Genomic DNA, 26,191 nt, shown 5'->3' with positions numbered 1-26,191 from the left:
ATGTAGCAGTCAGTTGAGTCTTAGCCCTTGATCATGGACAAAAGAGGTCACAAGCTCTTTCTCCCATGCAGCACCTCACAAATGGGGTCCAGCTGCCTTGAGGCAACTGCAATTAAACAGTACCCTCAGGAGGAGCAGACCTCCTCTGACAAAGTATTTGTGTTCCTATATATTATGTTCTTATCCATGAATAAATGCAGCGGGCTTATCTCTCTTACTCTGTGTTTGCTTTAATAACTAGCATGAAGCCTGTCTTTATTACCCAAATCCTGTTTCTAAATCTCACTACTAGATAAAGCAGTAATGACACAGCTGCTTTGCTCAGATTGCCACACCGCTCGTCTTTCTTTTACAAAGGAAAAAACCCACCTCTGCCATGCCCCAACAGACCTGCTGCAATTCTGACATCTGACGCTGTTGCCAGAAACATCTTGGGTTGTCCTGATTTGTCATCCTTCCTGGGAAATCAACACAAAGATCACAGTGACTTCCCAAAGCAGATGCACATAGTGCATGTCTATATTTACTCAAAGACTGGAAAAGACTGTAGTTATCCCCCCAAGAATGGCAAAGCAGCATCTGGAGTATCACTGAGAGACATTCTGAGTAACAGAAAGCAGTTTCAGTGTACATATGTGAGGGTCTCATTAAGAGAGCTGCTCAGGTTGCATATGCTCTGTGTGTCTTAAGTAGGATAGAGTCTGGTAATCACAGCAGAATAAGTCCAAGACTTCCTTTGCTGGGAATCTACTTGGTTCAGGGAGCAATGCTCTCTCAGCAATGCTCCTGTGCATCCTTCCAAACCCTGGAAGAGCAGTGCCATCTGTAAACAAGAGATGTTTTGCTCAAGGAAAGATGTAGGAAAGTTGTTGAGATGAGGAAAGGAAGTTTAGAAAGCAAAAAAAAAGGGAGAACAGCCAGGAGGTTTTCAACAAGTACAAGCTCAAATGGCTTTTAAAGCAACTAAAAATTGTCCTCTCCTGGCTCTAATGAGATCAGCAGAGATCAGTTCCCAGCTGCTCACCAGATTTCTTCTACTTCCTCAACAGGGAAAGCAGCCTGAGGGAAGGTTAAAATCTGCTTCAGACAACAACCACCCCGTTATGTCAGACCAGGGGACCCGGTCAACCCTGGCAGGAACACACAGATGCTGGAGCAGCAGAGCCATCCCAGCACTCAGCCACCCTCATCCACAGATGGCTGGAGCAGCGCCAGTGGGTGAACATCTCACAGGGAGCTGGGCCAGGAGATCCAGTTCGCTATCCTGGCTGGACCACAGACAGCACCTCACCAGGTCCCCAGCACTGTGCTCAATCACAGTCACCTCCTCTAAACGTCACCCTCCACTCAACCCCATCTCTTACCCTCTCCAATCCACCACCATAAGAGTTCATGTAATCAGTCCCTAAACCTGCTTTAATCAAGTGATCTGGATTAGCTTAAAAAAAAAAAAAGTTGTTCTCTCTTTGTTTGTTTTTTTTTCCCCTAACCTAGCTAATTTTGACAATCCAAAGCTGCTGGACAATCATACTTGACACAAGATGGGACAGCTGGGAACATCTGGGAGGAGACCAGAGATGCAAAAGGAGTCCAACAACAATAGGAAGCATGTCAGCCCCCCCCATCCCCAGCAAATCTCAGGGCCACAGGGGTCCCAGATGCAACACTCCAAAGCAATTGTGTTGGAAGCTGTTAATTAAACACAGCTTATTTTGGCTTTCAATGATTCCTGCAGATTTAAAGCCAGACTGGATTAAAGCAGTCACTTTGCAAGAGCTGTGCCATCCGTGTCACTGCGTTTAATTACAAGCAACACCAAAGAAGCTCTTTTCCACTATCAGTCTCCTCATCAGTGTTACTTTGGGTAAGACTAATGAAAAACAACTGCATTATGAGAGAGAGCTTTTGTGGAGATTTTCAGACCAAACATCTTGATGCTTCCTGTAAGCCCAGCTTGGTACCAATTAAAAAACTGGGCAGTGTGACCTAGAGACTGCAAGCAAATGTCATTGCTTACTGAGAACTCCTGGGCAGCAGCTCCATGTGCTAAAATTAGAGAAGCAAGAATCTTTGTTTTTAAACATGCCAGATTATCAGTTTTTAAATAAATGTTCAGATGTCTCAACCTAGTTCATGCTACATCAGGAAAACCTAACAATTTTTGTATAGGGTGCTCTGACAAAACCTGGCACATGCTGAATTTTCTAGATAAGGTATTTTGTTGAATAAGTGATGAAAACAATTTTTAAGAATCAACCCTAGGACCTGCATATTGAAAACTTTATTGAAATCAGGTCACACTGAAACTTGCAGTCTGCATTCTCACAGTAACTGCTACCTGTTTTGTGCCAAGAACACAACAGACACAGCCTGAGAACAAAAGGACAATTTCTCCCCTAAGAACACCTAAAAATCCAATAGGACAGTGTGTTCTGGAGACCTTTGGGGTATTCAGCTTTGTGCATTAGTATAGTCACTACAGTTCACAAAAAGTAAATTGAAGCACTCCAAAAGGGAAAAGAAAAGCCTTGATGGTTTAATGGTGAACATGGTAGTGGTGCTGGGTTGACAGTTGGACTTGATGATCTTAAAGGTCTTTTCCAACCTTAACAATTCTGTGATTTTGTGATCTCTTGAATCTTGCATCAGCTCAGATTAAATCTTTAAACCAGGAGTCCTGGTTAAACCAGCAAATCCCTGCAGGCTATGAATGCATCCAGCTTCTGCTTCCAAGCTCCTGTGATCCTGCAGGGGAGCTACCAGCTGTCTTCAGCAATGTGCCCATGGACACATCACATCTAACGTGCAATACTCTTTAGAATTTGATGGATAACTAGTTTTTCTTTAAGATTATCTAGAAACCACATGCATAGGGCAAAATTGCCTCAGAATCTAGAAAATGTAATTTATGTTCACCATTACTTTTGTCCCTATTGAATCCAGCCAGACTTTTTGATGGAGGATATAAAACCCTGGAGAGTTCATTTATTCAGCTAACATCCTCCTACCTGTGAGTCTTTCTCTCACACTGCAAAGTCATCTGCAAAGGGCATCATTCCCTAGTACATGCTTTCATATCTGTGTGACAGTCCATGGACAGTTACACAAAAACACATGGGGACCATTTATAGGTCTCATCCTACCAAATGACTGATTGGTGTGTTGTAAGCAAAATTTAATCAGGAGAGCCTTCAAGATCAGCCTCTGTGCTTGTTAGCATCCAGCACAGGGCAGTTGGTTCAGCTGCCTATTGACTGAGCAATCGACAGACAATCACTGCATCCAGCCAAGGAAATGTCCAAAGAGTACAGTTCAGGAATGGGGGAGATATCCAAAGAAAAGCAGCCTGAAGGGGCTTGATCTTCAAGACAATTACAAGTTTCCAAGTTTGCCAACAAAACTTCAGCATTATCGTTATAAGAAATCTTTCATCCATGACATTTTGTTTGCCTGCCTCTAACAATAAACAACTTAACCATTAATTTTGCAGCTCTCTCACCTTCAGACTCTGCAGATCAGAATCTGGCTTCTACAATTGTGTCTAAGTAAGAAGCTCCTGAATCAAACCATCTACACCAAAATTTCCAGGGGAGGCCTCAGAAGTACCCCACACAAATCACCAAAAAAACTCATGGACTTATGCATATTCATAATATTATGTAGTCAGCACAGTCTAACAGTCAGCACTAAATGATGGCAGTGATTTCCAGTGGAACCAGAGTCAGGACACAGCATAAGATACAAAGGCACCACCAAGAAAACAGCCTTGATGTTGGCCACTTTGGAGTCCTGCATTTTAGCCAGCAAATGGAAAGCTTCCTTGGCATCTGCAAGAGATAATCAGAGCAGGAGAAGTAATCAGACTAAACAAGACTGTCCAACTACTGCAACTAATACATTATAGCTTCACTTTCAACTGATACTGCATGGCTACTTTCTTTAGAAGATAAAAGGATTTACCTATTTACAGAGTCTTGCAACTTCCAAATAGTTAAGCAATCATCACTGTTTTTATCTTCTGCAAGGGGGAACTGAGGAATGATTCTCAATCACAAGGGGGCTGGATAAGCAATGACGTATACACTAGTCTCAAATCCATGTCCACAGGAGAAAGTTTATCTTCCTCTAGCTTCTGACCTACCTAAAAAAACCAAATAAAAATCATCTGCTCATAGTTGTCTACACATAGTGGAGCTATTTACTGAAAAAACTTCTCCAAGAACAATACTTCAAGCACTTTTCCTCCCCATCTGATTCTCTGTTTTATCCAGTGTGATGAACAGGGGAGGTTGCTTCCTCATTTTTTGTTCACTTCCTTCCTATAATTAACCACATTAGCTTTTTACAGCAGTGTGAGAAACACCTCATTCCCTCTTAAAACTGTCAATATTTCCAACAACAAAAAAATCACTATATCCTGCTGGACTTATACCATCTCTAGAGAGATGATCTGGATAAAATCTTTCTCTGATACCATCTGTTACAGCTTAACTTTTGGGGAGGGGTCAAAGATAGAAGATGAAAATATACATCTTTTTCACCTTCCATCCATCAAAAAAAAAAAAAAAGAAAAGGACAGAAAGAATACAATCAACAAACACAAAGTACTTCTCTGCAGGTCAATATATGGTAAAACAATCTGCAAAGAGTCCCTGACCTCAATTGAGTGACCTCTGAAATGATGCATGATCCTAAGATATGCTGTTTGACCAGGCACATTGTCGACAGCACAACCAACCCCCCAAAAAAAGCCATCACTAACAACCACAACCAGAATTGGATTTGAACTCAGAGACAAGGAACTAGACTTTATTGATCTTTTTATCTGGAATTCAATGGCACACTGGGGAGGCCAGGAACCTGAATTCACGGGCTGACTTTAAACGCTTCTCAGGTTATTTCCAGGCAGTGTCCCTTACAGAAAGCCAACCTACTACTTTTAATTTAGTCTCTGGCTCTGCAGCTTCCTTTAGAAAACTTCACATGAGTGATTAACTGGTAAATATAAAATTACATTTGAATCATTACTGTTCCAATTATTGAAACAACCTGCATTTTTTTAGAATTTTATTCTTTTACTCATGCTCATTAATGGGATTTAAATGTCAAGCAAAAACCATCTTTGTGCATGTGCATTCATCTTACTGTCCAAATTTATTCACCAAGCAAAGGTCAGGAATTTGCTGAATTACAAATGCAATTGTTTAGAGCAACTTAGTACAACTTAGTGAAAGCTGCACTCAATTTGTTCAGCCCAGCATCCTGGAAGTTCCCACGGAAAAATATTGTGCCAGATGTATTAAGTGCAAATTGCATTATAAATTCATTTATAATTAAAACTGCCTTTTCTGTGCCTCCTGCCAGACCCCACATTCTGCTGAACAGACACATCACTCTAGCCCTTGCTGTTTCTGTATCTGTTTTAATCGTTATAACAGTTAAGTCTCACCACACCCCTGGGAAATGCATGTGCTCAAGAAACTGAGGCAGGAGTTAAGCAGTGTTTCATAAAGTGGCCTGGGTTGGAAGGGACTTCAAAGATCACCCAGTTCCAACCCCCCTGCCATGAGCAGGGACACCTTTCCCTAGACCAGGTTGCTCAGAGCCCCATCCACCCCAGCCTTGAACACTTCCAGGGATGGGGCATCCACTACTTCTTTGGGCAACCTGTTCCAGTGCCTCACCACCCTCACAGCAAAGGATTTCTTCCTTCCTAATATCTAATCTAACTCTGAAACAGTGGGAGTGGGAGCACAGGATCTGCCACCTCTCTGTCCACCGTGTCTCTCCCCCTCTCCAAGACTGAGCTAAGCATGCTGGCCTCAAAAGCAAATGTGATCAGCCTGGACTGTTGTACAAGAGACTCTGCTTATCTTGTTCCATTGATGATATAGGAGACACCAGGGATTTGGTTCCCTCCGCTAAATGTCTGGAGACACCGAAGAAGGAGCCACCAAAGACACCTAGCTCCTTGCACAGTGCTCATATCTTCATGTGCTTCTGCTGTCGTCCCCTCCTGCAGGAGACATCCATACCTGCCTTAGTGACCTTCCCAGGACAGTCAGGCCCCAGTCACAGTTTCATCTCTGAACCCCCTCAGCATTTTGTCTGCCCTCCCTCACCTTGCTAGCAAGGGAACCGCAGTCCCTCAGCAAACCCTGTACACTGCCCAGGCTGGACACCAGCACATGGGCCATGGAGCCCACAGCCCCTGCCCTTCTCTGCCCCCTCAGGGTTATGTAGCAAACAGCTTATCGTGGGCTGTGGTAACCCAAATCATGGCATCAGTGCACATCAAATACTCGATAAAACCTAAAGAGCATGTGCCAAGGGAGAGGAGCAGGGAAGTATGGTATGCGCTTTAAAGAACCGCGCCACTGGGAAGACGTCTGATGTTAAGCTCACCTCCATAGTGAGACAGGCAATTCCTACCACAGAAACTCAAGCACAGATCCAGGAGTCCACAAAGCCAGTACTTCTCCCTGTGATGTGATACACAGCACCAGGTTGACCCATCTATGCTGAGCAGCCCTCTGCTTATCTCCCCCTCTAGAGCAGTATTTATGGCACATGCTCCATGGGGCAGTGCTGGTCCCAGCATCGCTACCTCAGAGTAGCACTCTGGCTGCAACTCTGCCAGACCAGGATGCAGGTATAAGCTTTCCTTGTGGATTTCCAGTTTAAAGGAAGGTTATGGTACCCTTGGCGAAAACGGCAAGAGAAGTGCAATTTAATTGCCCAATATTACAACACAGCTCTTCTGAGAGGCTGCAGAAGGAAATTGGCACCATTCTGATGGAATATTCTAAGTGGCTAACAGCAATTTCATGCAGCCTCAGAGAAGACAGGCAGTTATCTAGATCTTTTGAAAGGTAAGAGTGACACACAAAGTGTTATTCTTTCCTTACATGAAGTATAACCATATATTTTCTGCCTATATAGTTTATATTTTTAGATGAGAAGAAAGTAAAACAAGAAAAAAAACTTACGTCAAGCTGAAAACAAATTGGATGCAATTCAAAAGGACAGTGGAAAAATACAGGATGAGAAGGAGATGGTAAAGCAGAAAGTTAACAGAAAAGGATCAGGGCATCACCACAGATCACAAGTCAACAGTGCGCTGCAAGCACTGTGCACATCCATACCATGCAGAATGAACAAATATCCTACAACAGCTGGGATGCTTTGAGGTAAGTACCACCCAGGAATCAACAGCTCTAAGATCTCAACAGGAAACTGAAATGTAGCCTTGGACATGTGTTTCAGATGTGTTCCCACTGAGGAGACACCCAGGAGACCAACAGGCATCACCAGTGACCATGAACATACAGCCTTAGAGGAAAGGTTGGACTAACTGGTGGTGAGGCAGGTAAGGGGGCAGAAGTCGGGGAGAAACTTGATAATTCCCTTTTAAGACATAAAAACTAGCTACCAAGCAGAGAAGATTAGTTGTGCTCTCTGGCAGGATAACCAAAACGTTTAAATCAGAAGGAGACTTAGGGTAGACAAGAGGAAGGATTTTTTAGCTGTAAGGATTGTGAAGATCTGGAGCAGGTTACAGGCGAGTAAGGTGTAAAGCCTTTGTTCGGGGCATGTAAGTAAAGATGAGGTCATTCAGGCAGAGTCCACTCTGTCCTGGGACAAGAGATGGCCTCTGACTTCTGTAGGTAAACAAACCCATGCCTGTTTTGAACCACTCTCTGGAGTATCTAAAGACAGAGCAGCTCTCATCATGCTCCGAAACATACTCAGGCTCACATGAGGATGAGATTTGCCCTGCTAACCGGAACTAAGAGGCACACAGTTGGGAAGAACATCCAAGGGACCTGGAAGAGATATTCCTTTTGCTTGTTGGGCTGCAGGTTGGTAAGGAGAGCCACTAGGTAACTGCTCACCAGCAGTGACCAAACCAACATGATCTCACTAGCACACTCACTTACTTATCAATTGGGAAGAAATTAAACCATCTGAAAAAGAAACATGAGCAGAAAGAAGCCAATAGCACCAGAGGGGAAGCTCAGTTTGGCTAAGTGCCTTCATGGCAGCACATGAAGCTTTTTGCTGCAGAGGTTCCCGAGGGTGAGCAGCAGGCAGTCTCCATGGGAGGCCACAGCTACTTGTGCTATGTTTGGTCCACAAACCCTTTTTCCTCACTGGACAAAAAAAAAAAAATCTCAAATACCTGTCAATATTAATTCTCCCCCAAGTGGCTTGCTATTCACAGCAGGATAACTAAAGCAACACTCATTACTTTAATTAGTGAAGGAGACAAAAAAATACAACCAGAGCTTGTGAAACAGTCACTGTTACGTTATTTGAAATGCCTACCACAGCCTATATCAAAAATACCTAACCTCTGCCCATAAAATTTGTAAGCACTCTTCTGTACATGGTGTCTACACAGCACAGTATTTTCTGTACTGAGGAGAGTTGCACCAAAGCAGAAAATGTACTTCTAAAATTTATCAGGACAGATATATCTAGAAAGAAACTTTATAACTGGTACTATGAATCCTAATGCTGCATTAAAGCAAGTGATACAGGTGTACTGCGTCCAAAGAGACCAAAATCCAGAAAGCCAACTAGTGTCTTCAGCACTTTACTGTAGTGGTAGTTTATGCCCAGACTACAATTCCAAATCAAGGCTTAGAACAGAGAAAATAGGGGTTTCTGGGCATTTTCTTTACAATCAGTCATTCCCTTGCCAGTAATGAAAATTGGCCACATGCTTAACCTCTTTCCTGGATGAGTCTATCTCCAAAAAGGAAAGCAGGAGGCAGACGTGGTGGGTTGCACCCCTGGAGCACGTCTGCCTGCGCAAGGTTCTGCCACAGCAGTGAAAGATCCAATTACACTCGTCGTTTTCTAATTAGGAAGTGACATGTGATTTACAAGCCTTAGACTTACAAGCCTTATTTGTAAGTAATGTAGGAGTGACATTTCCAAACAGCATTAGCGTAACTTTTTCTTCCCCTGTGCAGCCACCCGCTTTCTCAGTCATTTAAGCAAGTTGTTCAGACAAAAAGTCCTTTGTCTGGGTTTTAACCCAAACTAGTGGAGTCCTGTATGTGTTATTTTCATTCTTTCTTTCCTCTTTTTCTGGCCTCTTTTTCTTTAATAAAGATATGGTTCCTTCCCTGCAGTCAGCAGTGACAACTGTGAGTGTACCTGTCTGAATTCCAGCATACCTAATCAGCCTCTGAGTTTCTCTTGAAAGAAAGTTCACAAAGTCTGGAAGAGGAGAACTGTGCACCCACCAGGCCAGCCATGTCAGAGACTTTGTATGCATGAAGGGCTATGGCTGGCATGGACCCAGCATCCACCGTCAGCAGTGTGATCCTGCAGCCTACTCCTCAGACACATCCACCACTCACTGCAGGTCAGAGCCACACACAACATGTAAGGTCCCAGAGTGTTGAGGTGGTAAAGATGTACATTGTGGGAGCAAAAAACCTTCCAGAGTTGTGTGGAAGGAGCTCACTCTCAGCACACAAAGCTTGATAGTTCTGAAAGGGAGGACTTTGCTCATGCCTCCTGCTCCTTCAGAAACCACATCACTTCAGTTACACAGCTTACAGGCAAATATCTGACCACCTGGTATGTCCCCCAACCATACCTGCAACTAGAAAGGCACCTGCTCTCCTCAGATCTGGTAAAATGTTTAATTTAAGTCATCATCAACCATGGAAAGGCTAGGAAGGTCACAGCATCTTTAGAAATTCATGATCCCGATACCCAACCAGGCTCTGTGGGATCCCAGCGCCGTGGTCTCATCCCAGCTCAGAGGTCTGTGCGGTGCACTTTCAACACTGATGGAGTGTACTCTGAAAGCAGCCCAGAGCATGCAGAACTAAAGTTATGGAATGATAACTGTCTGTTTGGGATATAGCTGTGGCCTGCCACTTCATATAGAGCTGTCACTGCAAAAGTAAATTTCCTTCACGCAGACAGGGCCTAAGCATAAGGCAGACTCTCCAGAAGAAGCATCTGCTCACTGGTACACACAAGCAAAAGAGTTTTAAGAAAGATAGTGAGAAAGAGTAATAGAAGCCACCAAAAACACAGGTAGAAACCTCACTACTGAGAACAGCATGGTCTCAAAAACAAGAGGACTGAAAGATTAATACTACCCTTGCCTGCCAGGTGGACTACAGGACAAAAGCCAGCACACAGTGTTTTAGACTTAGAGGCGTGAGTCAAAGCATGACTTTTGATTGATAGTAGAAACATTTTTCCATCAGCAGTCACAAGTGGATACAGCCAGCCTAGGAATGAAGAGACATTCTAGCTGCACCACACCATTATGTATAAAAACTCACTGTCTGAACAGACTAGCAAGAGCTTGGCCACCAGTTTCAGCTAGAAGGCAATCATTTCCTTTGTCACACTACCTCCATGTGAAGAGGTAAGAGTGATGTGTGAACACAAACTATGCTGTCCTTGATCATGTGTAAGCTGAGCAACCCCCCAGATCATCACAAAGTCTCAATGAATTTAACAAGCTCTGGAGCATTACATAGGGAAGTGAGCACCCAAAGGGAAAATACCCAACAATCTACATACTGGAAGGAAAAGAAATCATTAAGAGGTAGCTGCTAAAATTGGAATTGCACTGCTAAAAACCATACTCCAACATAGCCATCTGTTGTGGTTTAACCCCAGCCACTAACTCCACATCTCACAGCTACTTGCTCACTCCCCCACCAGTGGGACAGGGAAGAGAACTGGAAGGGTAAAAGTAAGAAAACTCATGGGTTGAGATAAAGATAGTTTAATAGGTAAAGCAAAAGTTACACATGCAAGCAAAGCAAAACAAGGAATTCATTCACCACTTCCCATGGACAGGCAGGTATACAGCCATCTCCAGGACAGCAGGGCTCCATCACACATTATGGTGACTTTGGAAGACAAATGCCCTCACGCCAAACATGTCCTTCCTCTTTCTTACCCCCACTTTATATGCTAAGCATGGGTGTAGAATATTCCTTTGGTCAGCTGGGGTCAGCTGTCCCAGCTGTGCCCCATCCCAGCTCTTTGTGCATCTCCAGCCTCCTCACTGGTGAGGTGGGGTGAGGAGCTGAAAAGGCCCTGATGTTGTGTAAGCACTGCAATTACAAGAACATTTCTATATTATCAATGTCATTTTCAGCACAAATCCAACACACTGCTCCACGTCAGCTACTGTGAAGAAAATGAACTCTATCCCAGCCAAAACCAGCACACTTAAAAAAAAGTCATTTGTTATTATTAAGGCTTTATCAGACCACTCACACTTGAAATAACTGCTATACCTTACACATTCAAAACCAGATTTTTTTTTCTGTCTACATCTTTCCATAATGACCAAAATATTAACATTTCCCCACCTTGGAATTTGACCTTATCTTGATGAAGATGATTCAAATAATCTGAATTAAATTACATCTGCAAGACAATTAAAAAATACTGCCCACTGTATTTAAGCACTGCAAGTGCTTAAATATCATTAAATAAAGATACAGCAGTAAATTACTCCATCCTTAGAACTTGCAACTCCCAGGTTCAGATTCAGAATTCAGGTCTGTGTAATTTAAAAATTGCTGCTCTCTAAACTGAATAAAACATGACCTGTGTTTGTTTATATTCTGCATTTTTCATTCACTCTAGCTCTCTTCCATGCAAGTCCCCAGGAAAAACTCTAAAACATAGAGGAAGATCATGAGATATTTTTCTTCCAGGCTGATTTACCTTTCAATTCATTTAACTGTTAATCTCATTACTAAAGCATTCCAGAACAACTCAGTATTTTCAGTAATTACTCATTTTTGTTTAATTTTATCCATTACACCACCTAATACCAAGTGCTTCTGTTTATTTCAATAACCACAACAGATTTGACACAGCCCTCTAGTTTAGCTTTTCACAGAATCATCAAGGTTGAAGGAGACCTTGAAAACCATCCTATCCAACCGTCAACCCAGTACCACCGTCATCGTTCCTAAACCATATCCACAAGTGCCACATCAAGATGCCTTTCAAACACTTCCAGAGATGGTGACTCCATCACCTCCCTGGGCAACTTATTCCAGTGCTTGGCCACTTGTTCAGTGAAAAAATTTTTTCTAATATCTAATCTGAACATTCTCTGGTGCAACTTAAGTCCATTTCCTCCTGTACTGTCATTTGAGACAGGCAGAAGAGACCAATCCCCGCCTCATTACAGCCTCCTTTCAGGTAGTTGTGGAGAGCAACAAGGGAGCAACAAGCTCCCTGAGCTCCTTTTCTCCAGGCTAAACAGCCCCAGTTCCTTCAGCCACTCCTCATGAGACATGTTTGCTAGACCATTCACCAGCTTTGTTGCCCTTCTCTGAACACGCTCCAGCACCTCAATGTCCTTTTTGAAGTGAGGGGCCCAGAACTGGACACAGCACTCGAGGTGTGGCCTCACTAGGGCCAAGTACAGGGGGGCAATCACTTCCTTAGTCCTGCTGGCCATACTATCCTCAACACAGGCTTTTGTTTTCTCTCCCACTGCGGTATGTATTAGACCAGCTCTGATACAGCAAGGGGGTCATCTGCTGGGGTGAGGATGGAGGAGAACAAGCAAAGAGACTCAGTGACGAGAGAACAAGGAAGAGTTCATGTAATGTGAAGTATGTTTCATGTCCTACCTGAGCATGTCTTTCCAAACGTAACACCACTAGTGGTATAATGAAGCACTAATTGAACACAGATGGAAAGCTCTAAATAAGACAGGGATTGGACAAAAAGACACATTCCTTAAATATTCCCCACGTTTCCCAGCCAGAGGTGAGAAAAGAAGAGTCTCTTACACAGCATTAGCTGGAAGCTTTATTGGGAACATGGGAGAGTCTGGTCCAATTTCTTCAGCTGCCTAAGGGACTCAAGCTGGCACTTGATTTTGATTGTTTAAATTAATCCCAGGCTGCAGGGTCCTTAAGGGCTGGGCTCACTCTGTCATTTCCCAGGTGAGAATGGATGACCCCCATCAGGCTCTTAACTCACAGGGAGAACAGGCTTCCCTAACCCTGAAAGACTTCTTCTTCTAGGTAGCCAGCCCCAAAATTCATGTTGCATGCCTTAGGAAGCCAAAGAGCGGGGGATGAATGGAGGCACCAGCTCCTGAAGGCCACAGCACTCGCTGGAAGCAGCTGAGCAAAGCCAGGCTGCCTTTCAAGGATTCTGCAGCTTCAGTATCAGAAGTTCCTACTCTCCCCACACAAATCACTCACAAGCAGTAAGCTGGCCACCCTTGCCCTTAGGTATGCATGCACATTCAGAGGCTCTCCCCTGGCCCAGCAAACACCTGGTTACTGAACATAAGAAGGAAAAAGTTTGACAGGTAGAGGAAATTTCCTGGGGGGTATCCCACAGTGAGAACTGGCAAGGGAACCAAGAGGGAGATACCTCATGTGGGGCCTAGCAGAGCCAGGTACCAGCTGCTCACTGCATTGCAATAGCACTGCAAGCCTAGAGGAAATCTAGCTGGTAAGAAGAATACCTTGGGATTTTAGGCTCAGGCTGAGGGACAGCTCCAGCTGGGATTAGTCTCCGGCTGCTTTGTAGCAGGTGGATAAAACAGGGGTGGTGGAGAGTTATTTCTAGCCCCTTTTGCTGATTGCAAACAGCTTTTTCAGCAGAATGAACTAAACACAAAGGATTTTGCCCTGTAACAGGGCATTCAAGAGTTGTCAAGCAGTTGTAGCAGAGCACAGCCAGGCCCAGATTGTTCCTTCAATCTGTGAGGGAAGTATGTTTATTTTGCAAGACAGGAGAGATGTGCTCGATTGGTTTTCTAACTCCCACCCTAAGGAAGGCTGTGTATCACCATTCTGTTTCTTCACAGGTGTAATCATCTGCTTCATCTCTTCATGTTGAAAAAAGTTGCTGCAAGGAGCAGCTTGGTGCATCTTACATTTTAGATCCTCAACACAGTCAGCAAACTGCTCCTCCCTCCACACATTAGGCTGCCCAGAACAATGTTTCCCAAACAGCCCAGGCTTCACCTACAGTACTCCTTGGAAGATGCTGTCCCACAGCCCCAGGCAAGCCTGAGTATCTCTGCAAACACAGAGCTTGCTAATGAATGGCCCCCAGTTGTCTCGGGTCTAACTCTGGAGTGAGCTACAGCAGAAAGGAAGCCCAGTTTTACAAGAGGATGCATCTCTGAGCAACAGATGGGATCAGATGGGCAGTCTTTGTCCTCATCACTGGTCTTCCCATCATAAGGGAAAAAAACATCCCAAGTTTCAGAGTTTTCCCTCCAAGGACCTCCGAAATTCATTAGCAGCCAAGGAATAGAGGGAATTCTCCATTTGAGGTCCTTTCAGAATGAGACAGTACAACATTGTTAATGCAGGAAATCACAGAAAACACATTTTTCTGTAAGCAGGAGGCCACTGTTTACTGCAGGAAGGTTTACATGAAAGTTCTATTCAAGGTCTTCACATAAAGGGTTAATAATCATCACATAAATGTTTACACGTGTTAGTAAACACATAAGCTAACATACAAATTGTTTATATACCTATCCATAATACCTACTTTTATCTGACTTTTATTACATGCTTCTCACATCCGCGACAAGCTTATGAAGAGCCATTCAACAATTTAATCTTTGATACAGATTAAGGACGACCTAAATTTTTTTCTGCATCTCATGTGCTCTCTCGGGACAAAGGTTTTATTCAGAGAGCTCTGGTTCCTATAGGTGGCCTCTGTGCCCAAAGGGGCTGCTGCACAGCTCGGGTATCCGCCTGCATGAATGCAGACACAGCTTGAGAATCTGCTCCATGTGAGCTCAGGACTGCCTGCACCCACCTGGGCAGAGATGCTCCAACATCCCTTTCTTTTCCTTTCAGCCACAGACATCAAATAAACAAAACCAAACCAACAAACAAAAAAAAACACAACAAAAATCAACACGAACACCACACTCTGTAACTGTTCATGTTTCAGGAAGATTCCGGCAAAGCATTTTGGGACTTGTAGTTTTCTGGGCTCTCACGCATGCTCAATGAAATACTATGTCATTGGTTGAAAGGTCATGTGACACGATTTAAACACTATTTAAACTGATGCCCTTTGTAATAAACTTAATTCTGCTCTCGCACCCCTCGGTGTGAGTAGTGGGGTTCGTGCAAAACAAGCACCTCAACACTCCTTTCTCTCTTCGTCTCAGCTGCCTTGATGCCTCAGCAAGCAGAACATCAGGGCAAAGTAGGAGAGAGCACGTGCAGAAAGAGACAGAGGGCAAACAGATCACACAAAGAGAAATAAAACACAAAACAGAAAGTGTAACAGACAAGATTAGCAGCAAAAGAGATCAGAGCAAACTCAGGAGACAGGCACTCATGAGCTTGACAGGTGAAGCGATGAGAGGAGCCAGTACTTGACTGTGAGTTTCCGTAGGTACTGTGATGCTCTCATTCCCATCCAAATGGCTGCCACACGAATGCCTTCTCTGTGCCTCTCTGTTTACATTTGCTGAGACAAGGATGCGGCAGCTCCCAGCCCAGGACAACAGGCAGCCTTTAAAAACCCAGCGATAACCTGGCGAGACCACGGAGGGCAGCTCTGACAGATGGGCAGGGCTGGATTTGGCTGCACGGGCTCTCACTGTTCCTGCTGCCGCTCACAGCCCAGCACATTAGTGTAAGCTGCCCTCCGTGGGTTCACCACTTTAGCCATCACATAATCCTGAGGATTAAGCAGCAAACAGAGTGCCTGCTCAGCAAAGGTCTGAAAAAGGTTATGTGAGGTACAGAAGAGGGAACCAGGGGAGGACAGTGTGATACAGGGGACCAGCAGCTGGGCAGCAGTGAGAATCCCATTTACAAAGCCCATAAGCTTCAGATGCATCAGGGAGATGATGAGATTCCAGCTGTGTAAAGATGGAATTCATCTTACCAGATGTAAACGCCAAAACAAGAGTTAATCCCCAAGACTGCCTGTGCCATTCATGGAAAGAAACAAGCATTTGTAAGGCACCTTCCATCCATTTGGAAGCTGTTGTCTGACACTGACCAAACGAGCTATCTCTTCCCCTTCATCAGCTCTAATAGGAACCTGACTTTACCAGCCCAGATACAAATTTCTCTGTCATAAGCATGGAAACTTAGATGAGAGGAATCCCAGGATAACTCACACATGACACTTGCTTGTCATGCTACCGCATGCCTGCTCCATTCCAGCAGCTCTTTGCCCAAGATGAATAACTATCCTTTTGACAGTGATATTTAAAAATGTGTCTTCTGTACCATGTCAATCAAGTCTGAGGGCAGTAGCTTTATGAAGTAATTAACAACTGTTTGGTGAAATTATTCATTTAGTTTTAAGGGCAATGTTATTTGTCATATACTTGTCCTAATTAAGATCAACACCAAGGAAATGTGGCTGCTATGTGGGAAATTACTCTTCTTGCAGACAGTACCAGAAGCCTCTTGAAAAGTGAAGACTTAGCAACAAGTGCCTGATTTTTAGAAAAAGTCTAGCAGATAGCAGGGGGGGAGCTGGGGGAGGTGTTCTTATGGACTTCCAAGGAAGAACAATCCACCCTTTCAGGAATCTGTACCCAAAGCATCATGCAGAGAGGCTGTACACATGCTGAAAGCTCAGCTAACAACACATACAATCGTGCTACAGCACTGACCCGCTGCTTCCACACCTCAAATCCCATTCCAAGGCATCAGCACCACAAGTAGAGCTAACAACAAAACCAGGCATTAGCAGTGTTCAGCTCTGTGGAGGGAGCCACAGCTCTGTAATGTAAGATGAGGCTAATAATATTTTTTGGACACATGGGTCTGGGTAACACAAATGACATGATGATGAGTCAGTTTAATTATAAACTTCCTGTTACAAATATCAAGGTTCCTCTGATGGCACTGACAATTGTTCTTCTGACTCATCCAGCTGTTCCTGTAACCTGGCAAAACAAAACCTTCTTTGACCTTTAAGGTATAAATAATTAAAGAAACCATTATTTTGAAAGAGTACCTGGCAATTCATAGTTGCTGGAACACCATAGTGACATGCAGAGAGAAATACAGCATTCTGTCTAGGGACAGAGCTTTTATCACAATCTCCACTCCCTGAAAGACAGCACAAAAACATCTATCCATCCCACATGTGGAAGAGGCACATTAACTTCCCACCCATACATGCTTCCAAGCAAGATTATCCTACATGGCCAGATAGATCATTGCTAGTCGAGGGTGAATCAGAAGTCCACACTCTCCAGGCCACTCTTACAAGGCCAGTAGTTCAGAAAGTCTTGCTCGTTTGACACACAGACTTGAATTTTCCTGCAAGTTAGTTCTACCTTAAAGCACAGAAGCCCAGCAGGAAAAATGTAAGGGCACTACACCCCTTTCCATCTCAAAGCCTGACCCTTATGCATGAGAACAGGACCCTTGTCCTCGGGCCAAGGGGGAAAAGATATTAATGATAAACAGAGGAACAGGAGGACAGGTCAGCCCACAGCTAAACAATTCTGAGCCTCTCCTCTCCCTAAGCAGAGCTTCCAGCACAAAGAGAGAAATGGCCTCCTTACCAGAAGGCTCTGTAGGCTCCCAAAAAAAAAAATCATATTTTTAACTTACATCTCAGGAGGTCTCGAACATGATTTGCTTCAGGATCAAGTGGACTCCCACAGCACACAGCAGAGCATCACCCCAAGCTCCTGGGATGCATTAAGGCAGCAGTCAATTAATTAGGGTAGGGTTTGCAAGAACCTCACAGCCTTCTCTCTCAGACAATACAGAGTGGAACCATTCACTTCAGCAAAGGCAGGATCAAGTTATTTGTGGTTCATGGTAGCCCACTTGTTCCTCTTGATGAGGTTTTTGTCTCCCTTTGGCACAAACAACTTGAAAAGCCTCTGAACCTAGTTCCCAAGTCCTACATAACTGTGGGACTTCCTTTCCAATCTCCCTTTGGCGAACTTTAAAATGTCACATGGGGCATTAAAAGCCCCTCTAATATACACGCTCCATTATGACTTCAGGACCTATTTTTTTCCATCATTCTGTCTTCTATTTTATTTAAGAACTTGATTTTGGGAGGCACAAAAGGCCTGATTTGCAAAGATGCTGTGATTGAATGGGGAGGGGAGGAACACAGATGTACAGCTCTTCTGAAAATCACATCTCACACTGTGAAACCAAAGACCGAAAAATTACCAGCGAGAATTCTATTTTTAGCTATCCTGTGTCACAATATTCACTGTTCCCAAGCAAACTTTCTGGCAAATATTTAGAGCAAGACTCACAACCCCATGCTTTGTCAACAAAGCACAGTGATTACCTAGAGCGGCTGTAGGTGCAGTACCTGCAGCACTGCATCACTTCACCCCGTTACCATGGCACTTTTGGTTGGATTTTTCCTGTTTGCATGTATAGGAAGCGAGATAAATCTACTATGTTTTTAATATGTGATAAGCAGGGCACAACTGACCTCCAAATAAAACAGCTTAAAGGGCTCACCTAAGCCCAGGGAAACTGAGTTTTCACACCAGGCGTTGTGGCACCTCTGAAGCGCACGTGCCCGCTGCTGGAGAACTTTTCCTGGAGAGGTGTTGGTGCAAGTCACACTCGGAGGCAGATGCTGCTGTGCTCAGATGTGGTAAGGCTGCAGCAGGAGGAGCTGAGGTTGGGTACTCACTGCAGCCAGCTCCATCCCCTGCAGCCAGATTCCCAGCATCACTCTGTGCTGGCAGCTGTATGAACAGAGGTTTGGTCCTCAAAACCACCCAGCTAAACACAGCACAGGGAACACCCTGCAGGTCAGAAGATGTAACCTCTCAGTTTATGGCACTGTCCATTTTAAATGAACTACCAGCACAGCAACACATGGTTTCCATGGTAAGTCAGATGCACCCACCTTCCACCTGAGTTAAGTATCACCAAGTGCTTTGTTCAGTGTATAGGGAGGGCGGGCATGCACCCATGTTTAGGCCTAATAAAACCCACCTTTAACCCCCAATCCTCAATTCACTGTGTGATTGCACCAACATAAATTATTCTTTGACTAACACTACCCTGAACTGAGAACTAACCCCAAAGAGAGGATCTGTAGGACAAAATGAAGAGCCCCTCTCTGCTCTCTTCTCATCACACCCCATTAAATCCACCTTTCTGCTTGGACTGTTTTTATCTGCTGAAGGGTGCAAGGAGAGCCATGACCAGAAAGGGCACCTAGAGAGATGGGCGCAAGAGAGCACTAACAGAAGTCTGGCATTCACTAAAACACATCTACTAGAAAACGATTCCCATCCTCAGCTGTCGTGTTGCCTGGCGAATCAGCACATATGATGCACTTCCGTGTGGTCCCATGTCTGTGAGGTTGTAAGAAAAGCACCTGTGCTGCAGAACAGGCAGCTCCCTGGAGGAACACAGTAGCCTGTACCACACTGAAGGAGCAAGTCTGCTACGAAATTTTCTGCAGAGCAGGATTTCCACATGTGCAAATCTTGCCCTGCACTCAGTAAACAAATGAATGTGGACCGTACTCATATTCACATAGGGAGGGAAAGCTCCTGTAGCCCAGCTCTCCCCCAGGTGTGACAGTCACTTGGCACTTCATACACAGCCAGTGTTTGGCAATGTCACCTGAACTGCTGGAGCAGCTGTTGCTTTCTTTACTAAGGAGCCCCCCTGGTGACAGCCAGATGTACTGCTTGCAACACGGAACGTGATTCAGCACAAATTGCTCCAAAAGATTTTTGATTAACTGCTGTGGCAGGGGCCTAACTCAAAGAGCAATAACATTTGAGCCAGCAGAGTAACAGCGTGTGTACAGGTAAGAGGAGGGGGTGGCAGGTCATGGGAGCACCCATCTCCTGGAGATCTCCAGAACTAGACATGCCACCCCAGGGGACACAGCAGCACCCCACCAACCAGCCCCTGCCTGTGCACCTCAACACAACCACTGGAACCAGTCGCATGATGATCATTTTTGGAAAGCCTGTTCCAAAATGCCTTCTCTAAACAAAACTATTCCACTGTGGTGAACAACTTTCCTTAAGCCACACAAAATTCCCTCCCTTGGGGAGCCTGAAGAGCTATGCTTGAATGTATAGGCATATTTAAATGTGTCTCAATCTGATTTTGCATGTGTTATTTGGGGATGAAAGTAGTGAATCACATCTGTTTCTTGAATATCTACACAGCAATATTTAACATTTTATTTGCAACACTTTTACTTTAATTAATTTAAATGCAACCCAGCCATCCAACTATTTCATATATAATCCCAGGGATTTAGTAGCAGGAAATGCAGCATCACAGCTAAATAATGGAAAGGTGGCAATATTAAAAACTTATCATAAAATTAATGTACTTAGCATATTAAATAGCTTTTCAATTTGACAAGAGATAACTATTTTATGTAAATGTGTATTAAAAATAATCCTGGTAGGTTGCCCAGCATTTACCAGTCTTATTCACACACTGCAATGAAGCCGTATCAGAACATCTTTTCCAAAGTCTGTATATCTGTATGCATTTATAGTATTATCAAGAGTAACTGCAATAGTTATATCAGTAGAATGAGATGCAATTTTCACAAGCAGTAAATGAAATAGCAAAGTTATTGCTAAGCCTTCAATAACCCTACAGTGTGTTCTGCTTAAAGTTATTACCAAATCCAATATACAATTAATATTTCAACTCCTTTTAGGAGTGAATTACATTTAGTCCTTCTTACAGCTGAGATTGCATTTGAGTGGCATCACAGAAATTTACAGCCAGAACAGACACTGAACTTGGCCCAGTTAACATTTTCCTATCATAAAATGATCCTTTCTAATACACTCCCCACCTCAAACCCCTTATGTTCACCCTACAACTGCTCATTGCTCCACAGCTTCCCTGCCGAGTCACTGCTGTCTGCTAAATGTTAACTTTTGAAGCAAGGAAATGTAAGGGGGTTTGGGTTTTCTTTTTGGAAGGTCACCCTGAAAATATATTCAAGAAGAGGTAAATTATTCAATTAAATACCAAGAAGAGAGAGAGGTATATGGAAATCCAGCTGTCAACATAGTCTCTGCTACTTAGAGATTACCAAGATTAAACTAAAGCAGGTGGCAACTCACAACTACTATTTATTTGTGTCCTGAACAAGAATAACACATTTCAGTGTCTCCCAGAGCAGAGATCCAGGGGCAGGAAGATGGAGATCCATTCTGAAGCACTTAAATATACTTACTGCAAACTCCTGGACCAAACCAAAATCATTACGTAAAAGGAGGACAAAAGAAGTGCTGAAGTCACCACAAAAAACGCTGCTGAAGCCAAATGCTTCATCTTGATTTTAAATCACATCAGGATTTTGCTCGTTGAGTATTTTGAAGATAAATGCTGACAAAATATTTTCATTTTAATGAGGTAACATCTTCCAAAGGGAAGCAGGAAAGGTTTGGCCAACACTGGTCAGAAGGCAGACTTGCTGCAGCTCCTGGCAATAGAGCAGCCCACAAGGCTGCAGAAGGACGCTGGACAACACAAGGCTTGGTGTTTGCTGTTGCCTGACCTGGACCTTCAAGAACTTACAAATGCCTCTGAGCCAGAGCGTTGGGGTAACACCTTGGGGAGCACCTAAGAGCTGGATTCTGACAGCTGACAGAGAGGACAAGCAAGGTAGGCAGCTCCCTACCTAAGAAGATAGGAAAAATGCCTGGCAATGTGACTTAAGGTGTCAGAGAAGACCAGCAAAATAAGAAATAAAATGCTGTGTAAGTTCTGTGTAAATGCTCATCTGTCAAAGATGCAGATGAGTGTGAAGTAGGAATTTGAAACAAATGCAACAGAGTCACTGCACTGTCCTCCCCTGGTGCTGTAGCCCATACTGCATTTTTGGAGCCACGGATCTGGAGGTACTCTTTTTCCAGAAATATACCTAGGACATATTCAGACTGCAAGAACTGATTTCCCTAAATATTAGTCCATCTGCAAAAAAATACCTGCAAGCACCTTCCTCTGGGGCCAAACACCTCAGTCTTCATATGACTGATTTAGCAGACTGGCTTCGTTACCCCACGATTCGTTTGGATGCCATGAACAGTCCTAGTTACCTGACAATCCATTTGCTAGATTCTTGGTCAAATGAAAATCTAGCAAAAAACTAAACTCGACTCTCTGCTAGGCCTGATCCAAGGGGGAGCCCATGCCATTCCAGATTATATTAGTAGCACTTCATAACAGAAATAGTAGCACCCCCTAATCCCAAACAGAACCAAAGTACTTTATATTTGAAAGTTATTTTAAAAAAAGACTAACAGCAGGGGGAAGAAAAGGTACACATTTTAAATTCCTATTTATGGATAGGCATCCATAGCAGGAAGGGCTCCAACACAACCCCTTCTTCTTGAGCGTGAAGCACTCACCTTCAAACCCTTTTCTCCAGATTTGAAAGCACAACGTGGTGTGGAGAAACCTAAAGTCAGGAGCCAAAGCCACAGGTCTGGTGGCCAGTCAAGGCACTGGGATTTGCTGTTCACTTGGCCCTACTTCTGGATCATGACAGGAACACGGGTTCCTCAGCTTATAACCAGCAGAGCACCAGTAACAACCAGATGTAGAATGAAAACTGGTATTCTTCACCCCACCCCATGTCCCACAGGTGTATCTAAGAGCAGATGACCAAACACCACCATTTATCTGCTGATCAGTGATGTCTAAGATTTCATCACTGGGATCTGCAATACTCCCTAAGGGATAGAGCTTTCCCTTGTTTCACTGCAGACTCAGGAAGCAGCAATATTATCATTATTTCAAAGATCAGTTGGGCATAACTTTAGATGCAAAACCAGTATCTGACACAAGGCTCTGACACATAACAGACTTTTTTCCTGTTAGCTTAATCTTTCACCATTCTTCCTGTAAAGACTGTTTTACCACAGAAACCAAAAGACTGTGCAGATCATAGGATCTCAGAAACAGTCCCAAGTGATGAATTCCTAACCAAAAACTAGCTATCCATCAGCAAACAGGACACAAGACTTAGCTTTCTGTAGCTCTCAAATCCTTCTTGATGAAAGCGTTTACTTCTCATAATGCATTATGCACAAAGAGAGGCCAAAGCTCCAAGAGGTAATCGACAGCTTAAAATAAAACCAGCTGTGGCAGGCTGGGAAAAGTAGGCTTGGAATGAGCACAACTCTGTTCACTTACTGCTTCTGCCAGGCAAAGTTTCCAATTATTGACTGGTGCAGAGGAAGTGGTTACCTTCGGGGATCACATCAGACTGTTAAAGTGTCTTCAGATTCACAGGCTGGCTGTGCCCTGCAGCAGGCATGAGCAGCTGCAACTGTTCTCTGACCTCTTCTGGGCACAAACTGCTGTAATCACCCCCAGGAAATTTGAGAAATCTGGGGATTTTCCATTTGTCATTACACTCTGATGTTGCAGTTGCTTCCTGAGGACAAGGCTGACATTAGGTTGCTTCTCTAAGTCCTCTGCATTGTCTAGGATTTTCAGTGTTTGACATGTAACCCGAAGTGAAAATGTTATGGAAGCTTTCTTACCTGGATCCATGTAATTTTTTAACAAATTACAATAAAAAAAAAATAGCATGACAAACTATGCTTGAGATTACTGTTCTCTCATTTTATATGCTGCTATTAAAAGCCATTCAGTTTAACAGCAATAAAAAAACACAGGGGATAGCTAGAGATCACTTCTGCATAAATTTACCACAGACATCAGAGCACTGCGTCACCAAATACATCCAGTTTTACTTGCACTTCATCACCAAATACATCCAGTTTTACCTGCACTGCATCACCAAATACATCCAGTTTTACTTACCCCTCAGTATTTTTTCCTCTACCAGCCTAATCATTTCCCACTTATGGCAATTACTGTGGCAGAGCCCTACCAGGCAGGTGTTCCAACTCACACATGGATAAAAACATCTGCACTTTCATCACTTCAAATCTCTCCAGGTTCTCTAAACTCCATTCCAAAACATATTCCAAAGGGTCAGTTAAATCTTTATTGAAACTTATTTTGGGGAGTATTAATTTATTTTTTGGAAAGAAATAAAAGACTTATCTCCTTAATGCTTAAGAGGATCAAGTGTCAAAACAACTGGTATCTCAGTCAAATTGGAAAGTAATCCATTTTCAGTAAACACATATTTCATCAAGACTTGGACACAATCTGTTCAAGCAACAGCAAGACATTTAAATCCTTGTGGGAATGGAGAACTAAAATAGGTGGGACCAGATGCATAGCTTTTCTCCAGACTGTACATGAAAAACTGACTTGCATTACAGTGAGTACATGTACCAAAACTAAGTAGGCATTTAGACACCAGCAGCATGAGGATAAGATTAACAGCAGCCACAGCAAGTCTAGTTCTCTTGTTGAATCACTTCTATTTCCTGTCTAATCTGCCTCTAATGTGTCCACAACTGCAATATCTATTACCCCATAAGAGCAATGCTTGGCTAAAAGGGACATTCCTCCTACCTCCCATTATAAACTATTACTTGGCCATCACACATCCATTCCAAGCATTCCTCCTATATTATGTTGAAAATACAGTTCCAGTTCCTACCTCCCAGGATAAGAAGATTAGAGCTTTCTGCCCTAATTGTTTCTATGTATTGATCCTTGGCATATACTAAGAATCAAACGGGAAGAGATTGCTATAACAGAGGTAGACCCTACTCGTAGGTCAGAAGTCTTACTCTTTTTCTACATCACCAAAGTATATAAATTATCAGATTTGAAAATAAATTGAATGCTGCTAAATCAGTTGTGTCCAGACTAAATTCAGTATTTTATTACTGCCTCATTTGTGCTCTAGGCAACATCCCCTTAACACCCTGAGTTCTGATGCTTTGTATCACCTAATTTGATCAAAGCTTTCACTGCTAAGGCAAGCCAAGAAAAAGCACAAAGCACAATTTGCTCAGAACAAAATGTTGATATTTAAGCGGAAACAAGCATTAAGTTTCAATGCTTCAAAATAATGTGACTGGCTATCCAATTTAGCACATCCCTATTCCAGTTCCTAATACATTATTCTCAGACCACTGCAATCACTGACCTGTTACCAACATTGCTGCTGCAAGGATATTATTAGAGAATGCCCTTGTCTGTTAACAATCCTGTATCTTCTACTTTGAATTCCAGACTTTAGGGCTTGGGATTTTTTAATTATTTATGGGGGGTTTTTCTCCCTAGGATAGCCTTGGAAGCATGTGCATCCTGCTAGCTTCACAGACTTGGGGGAAGAACAGTCACACACCATCACCCTCAGTGCAATCAAAAGGAAAGAAGCAAAGACCAGCAAGGCAGTTCATTTTATACCAAGGCAGCACCTCTCCAAGAAGCATCACAACTACTGTGCTTTAAAAGAGGGAGCACTTGAGCAGCAAGAAAAGCTCCAGCATCCTTCCCTATGGAAGAAAATGCTTTGAGTTTTGTAAAGCTTTTTATTGACATCAACTATGCTTGAGTAAAGAAAGGCAAACTTGCAGAACAGTCCTTGCTGGATGTTAGATTAGATCATGGATAAACTACTGTACAGCAAGGCAGTAGCCAATTTTAGTCTATCCCACTGTCATTTAATCTCACTGTAGATCATTTGCAGGAACTCTAATCTGAGATCATGGGGACCTCCTTCACAGACCACATACCTTACTCCAGTTATGTTAAGCATACTCACTATTATTGCTGTGTTTACTGTGGGAGTAACCACGTTGTAGCAGTTTTCACTGTTATATATTAAAAATTGAATGATGCAGCTTAAATGCTGCCCCTGCCTGAATTAGCTGAATTTACCCTGAAACATCATGTTAAGTGCAGTCTATCTGAAAGTCAGAGCTAAGCACAACTTCACTTGACATCTAACAACCACATGACTAAGCAGCAATTTCTGCAGAACTTGCATTTCCTCACAAAGTCTGCGATTCAAAGGAAATCCGCACACAGCTTTGCCCATTGAAGCACTGAAGCCAGTACAACACTCAATCCAACCACCTCTTTATTACATGAAATACTGTTCCCAGATATTAAAGAAGAAATCAAGTCCAGAAGCCAGCTGCATCTAATTTTTCAGTGCCCAGAATATCCAACTTAGTTCTTTACCTTCCATACCAAGTGTTTTCCTGTTCTTCAATATATTTCAAGATAAATAGTTTGATTTACAGCACCAAGAAAAGAAGGAAAGAAGCACAAGC

The 26,191-nt window shown here is 43.3% G+C and overlaps 1 long non-coding RNA gene across 1 annotated transcript; it reads right to left on the bottom strand.

Annotated features, from left to right (window-relative positions):
- Positions 1-381: 381 nt before the first annotated feature.
- LOC120323942 lies at positions 382-18,583 on the bottom strand. Its single transcript, XR_005564893.1, has 3 exons — positions 18,486-18,583; positions 17,604-17,683; positions 382-458 (listed from the first exon to the last, which is right to left on the bottom strand). It is a non-coding gene; the product is annotated as an uncharacterized LOC120323942 (long non-coding RNA).
- Between the last annotated feature and the right edge of the window lie 7,608 nt (positions 18,584-26,191).

This window comes from Pipra filicauda, unplaced genomic scaffold (assembly GCF_003945595.2).
Source record: "Pipra filicauda isolate LSUMZ 115617 unplaced genomic scaffold, ASM394559v2 scaffold383_size682061_pilon, whole genome shotgun sequence".
NCBI classification, from domain to species: domain Eukaryota; kingdom Metazoa; phylum Chordata; class Aves; order Passeriformes; family Pipridae; genus Pipra; species Pipra filicauda.
Note: the sequence above shows the minus strand (reverse complement) of the source record. Positions and strands in the feature narration are given on the sequence as shown.